Genomic DNA, 4,937 nt, shown 5'->3' with positions numbered 1-4,937 from the left:
ACAGTCTCTAGGACAATGTGCAATAAAGAGTAGTCATCCTATAGACTTCCAAAGAGACCGAAGTTTTTAAAACATTCAGTCTTTAGTGCCTTTCATAAAGCTGACAATATTTAACCACAGAAGGGTAGAGTAGGACCAAAAATTAGCCTTTGTACGTGACTCGTGGGTGGCATGCTGTCTTTCATAAGTCATTTATAGACTAAGTTTGGGCAGATAAGAAACACTAGAGAAATAAAGAAGTAGTCACTTCCTTCTTAAAATAGTAAAGATCAGTTTTGGCATAAAAACTTCTCTCCCCACATTTCTCACCAAGATGTTCTATTGGATATGTGCTCTAATCACAGGCACCCACCATTGGGAACACACCTCAATGAGGTGGTGGTTGCCCTTCTCACCAGCTGCTCAAGAAAAGAGTTCAGAATGACTGATAATCTACTCTCAGCAAATGAACACTCGCCATATGGAAGCCAGTCTCCAGTCTGAGTCCTGACTCATTTCTACCTTAATGTAACTGCAGCCATCATTAAACTTGTATTTCCCTATTAAAATACATTGACTTAAACCTAGTAAAGTCCTCATTGGCACCTGCCGTTATAACCATGTCACCCCGTCCCCTGCCCTCCCACATCCAAATCTTCTTAGAACTCTTGGAACTCTGTGGCTTTGGACAATTTACTGTACCCAAGATGTAATTTTTTCACCTGTACGATGAGAAAGTTGGGATTGTGTAGTCTCTAAACTCTCTTTCAGCTCCATATCCTTAGGATCCCATCCTTCTGTTTGTCATTGAATCTCTTTAATTGCACCAGACTCTCCCCAATGAGAAGTTTAAGTCTGTGAAAGACTACATGGTCAAATGATTTTTTTCTCATCACTTTAGCATTCATTTCTAGGTCAGCTCAAATGTGTACTCAAGCTGATACAGGTAAAAATGATCGAAAGATTGAGGTTTAGCTCTTACTAACCAGAAAGTCCACTGACAACTTTCACAAGCCTCGTGGGTTGAAAGGGGCCTGACATCTAGAAAACATTCAGTAATTGTTGGTTGTGTCATTGCTGTTACTATTGTTATCACTGCAATGGGGAAAATTAATTTATTGGAATTATTCCATCCTTGTCTATGCCCTTGACTGGGCTTGGGAATGCCATCCATCCAGCCCACTCTTTTGTGCAGAGAAAGCCAAGACACAGGAAGGGAGAGGAAGAGGAATTAGCTAAGAGGAAAAGCCTGGATTGGTTTGCAGGCCAAAGTGAGAGAGCAGAATTAGAACTTCCCAACTTTTCTCTGCTGTTTCCTTATTCAGTCACCCCATGTTTGTAGTTTGTATGAGGAACTTGCCCATGTTGAATGATTTAAAGGATTCCAGATGCTTTAAATTACACCAATAGTTATTCATTTCCTTATGTAAACAGTATCCTCTCCCAGTGGTCTTTAAAATGCAAATGGGGCCGGCCCCGTGGCTTAGTGATTAAGTGCTCCTGCTCCGCTGCTGGTGGCCCGGGTTCTGATCCCAGGTGCGCACCGATGCACCGCTTCTCAGGCCATGCTGAGGCCGCATCCCACATACAGCAACTAGAAAGATGTGCAACTATGACATACAACTATCTACTGGGACTTTGGGGAGGAAAAAAAAACGGGGGAGGATTGGCAATAGATGTTAGCTCAGCACTGGTCTTCCTCAGTGAAAAGAGGAGGATTAGCACGGATGTTAGCTCAGGGCTGATCTTCCTCACAAATAAATAAATAAATAAATAAACTGTTTAAAATGCAAATGCACCCAGGTGGTAACACATCAAATTCCTAACACTTTTTTTTTTTTAAGGTATGTTCCTTGGGACGGGGGAGAAAAAAAGAAATATCCTGAGAACGGTTCAAAGTTATAGATCAGGTTGAGGAAGGGTGGTGGTGAAGTGGGTAGAAAAGTAGAAAAAAGGATGCTAGGAGGCGGGACAAGATTCTAGAAAGGTAGGGCAGGGGACAGAGAAGATACACTCCACTTACTTTATGGTTTCCCCTCTGGGCTACCCACCCCTCTCCCCAGACCTTAAGAGCCTGTGGATTCCTCTGAGAGCCAGACGTGCCACGCGCAGATCAGAATGGCTCTGTGCCTGTGGCAATTGTGGCTCCTGACAGCGTGATTGCCCTGTCCTCGGGAGACCTGGAACAGCCCAGGACACTTGGTGATGAGTCTTCTCTAAGGATATTATTGAGGACATTGCAAATCACACCATAACAGGAGAATGAGTCTCCTTCTGGAGATCAGCTGGTTTTTACTTTGTGGGCACAGAGCAGGATTCCTATAGTGGATGCTGTAATGTCTCTCAGAGCTCCGACACCAAGGGGAGGTCCCCAACCCCCAGTTGTGACTATTGGCTGACGATGGTCCCAGTTGCCCCTCTTCTCCTGAAAATTGTCTTTGGCTGATGGGAGCCCTTTGCCTAGGAGGTTATGACCCCTCTACAGACAGCGCATAGTCAATGACTAATTTGGGGGCACAAAAGCCCCCTTGCCTCAAGGGAGTAAAACTGGGATGGGGCTTATGCTTCTGAGCCCACTTCCTATGCATCAGCCAGAGGATAGTCTTGACCTAAGACCTTGCGGGGCTCTGTCCCTTTCCCTCTCCGACTTTCACTGCCTCCCTTACAGGCTTTTTTGACAGGGCAACCCTCAATAAAATGTATAAACCCCAATACCTGTCTTAGGCTCTGCTTTTGGGAATTTGACTCTTGTACACCCTACTTCATTGAGTCTGAGACACTACCAACTGTTAGGTTATTATTTTATGTATCACCAAGAAAGAGAAGATCCTGACAATTATATGTGACGTGCCTTCAGTTGGAAGACATATCCTAAATTCAACGAAAAACATATGCATTTTTGAATATGCGTATGGGCACTGCCCCTTGGCCTTAAAATTTCAGGAAAGGGGGCCAGCCCGGTAGTGTAGCAGTTAAGATCGTGTGCTCCACTTTGGCAGCCTGGGGTTCGCAGGTTCAGATCCCAGGCACGGACCTACACACCGCTTATTAAGCCATGCTGTGGCGGTGTCTCATATAAAGTAGAGGAAGATAGGCACGGATGTTAACCCAGGGCCAGTCTTCCTCAGCAAAAAGAGGAGGATTGGCAACAGCTGTTAGCTCAGGGCTATTTCTCCTCATCAAAAAAAAAAAAAAAAAAATTCAGGAGGGCACTTCAAATGGCTCCGTGTTTGTGTGTTTCAGCACCAGAGCACGGGAATAGACTCTGGCATCCACTGTCAGATGTTCTTCAGACACCAGAGCGTAACTCTCTTCAGCAGGTTATTCTTTGGTAAGGAAATTACTTCCACAAATTCCCCATCCTCTGGCTTGGACTTAGGCCTTACATTGTCAGCATCATCTCCATTAACAGTTACTGCCATGCTGTGTGCGGTACAGTTTGATAAACCTGCATCCATACATACAGCTGGAGAACATTCAGCAACATCATCTTTAGAGCCAGTTTCTTCCTCAAGCTCCTGAGAAGTAGCTGCTCTAGGCTTTCATTATCACCTATGACACCTGCGGGGAATTCTAGGCAGTAGCCTCCCGTTGGTGGTTGGACGCGCTTCACCCGAACAATTCATTCATAGTGAAGAGCTCTTCGCAGCACTGGGATAACCCCCACGCCGTCAGCCGACTGCCCTGTGCTGGTTGTACACGTCACAATTTCCCAAGTTCTTGTTTCACCAGTGGGATCCATGGAAATTGTTTTTTCACTTGATTCATTTTCCTTCTGAAATTAACTCCTCAAATAATAGACTGCTATTTTGAAAAGAATCCGTTGGTTCTTGGTTTTCCATTTTCTAACTAGTTAGTCTTCAGTGTCCTCAAGGAAGAAGCTCATGTCCAAAGTGTGGAGTGAAGGGAAGGGTATTCCTTTGGGAAGGGGGATGAAGGAAGAAAGGACGAGCCCGAGGCAGCAGTTTCAGGAGATACCGGTGCTGCTGCTTTTAGACCTTAGGTTGTTGGGAGAATTAAGTGTGTTAGACTCTATGAAGTGCATGGTTTATTCATATGAAATCCTGGGCACACGATAACAAATCATCATCTCCCAGCAGATATTATCTCCTCTGCCAGGCAGTCTTTAGCCACAGTGTCCTTCCCTCGGGCACTTCTGGAAGGACCAGGCCAGCTCACGTTGCACAGACTCAGCACAGCCCTCAGAGGAACTCATTGTTTCCTTCATTATAGTAATGAAACAGTCAGGAACCAGGAGAGATCCAAGCTTTTTCAATTGTGCAGCCATGGAATTACAATTCCCCACGAGAACGCCAGCGCCATGAGAATAAGGATTTTCCTCTGCTTGTTCACGGCCGTAACCTCAGCACCCAGGACAGTGCTTGACACTTGGCCAGTACTCAATATGTTTAGTTGAATGAATGGGTGAATAACTCCATAGATATTTACTAGAGTTACTAACTGACTAAAGGTGAGATGAGAGAATTCACACCATGGAAAGATGTTACTCACAGATGAGTCAAATGTAAAAAAAACGCTCAAAGTTAGTCCCTAGTCCCCCTTTTTCTATGGAAGCCTTTAAAATATCCCAATTTTATGGGGACATTTTAATAGAAATAAACTTAGTATGTTAAAGTTATATAAGTAATTAAATTCAGCTTCCTTTATAATTACTTATTGATCTAAGGCTGCTCGTGGAGCACCTGGCAACAGGGAAAGAAAAACAGTAGCAGGTGTCTGGACTTAGTTTGTGCTCACTAACTAATTAGATAAGGATTTTTTCCCCTGGAAATCCTAAGCAGTTTTCATTTGGCTCAAAAATTACAAGTTAGAACCCAGGGGCTTTGGCCAACTCTATCTTTCTTGCTTCTGGACCGGAAAACATTCGATCATTAAGATGCTTTTGCGTATAACTAATCTTATCCATTAGAAGTCGATTTGTGTGTGTGTGTGTGTGT

At 44.1% G+C, this 4,937-nt stretch overlaps 1 pseudogene; it reads right to left on the bottom strand.

The window, feature by feature from the left end:
* Positions 1 to 3,180: 3,180 nt before the first annotated feature.
* Positions 3,181 to 3,821, bottom strand: LOC131393800 (ADP-sugar pyrophosphatase-like; annotated as a pseudogene).
* Between the last annotated feature and the right edge of the window lie 1,116 nt (positions 3,822 to 4,937).

Source organism: Diceros bicornis, chromosome 28 (genome assembly GCF_020826845.1).
Source record: "Diceros bicornis minor isolate mBicDic1 chromosome 28, mDicBic1.mat.cur, whole genome shotgun sequence".
NCBI classification, from domain to species: domain Eukaryota; kingdom Metazoa; phylum Chordata; class Mammalia; order Perissodactyla; family Rhinocerotidae; genus Diceros; species Diceros bicornis.
The sequence above is the reverse complement of the archived record's forward strand: the minus strand, read 5'-3'. Positions and strand labels throughout refer to the sequence as shown.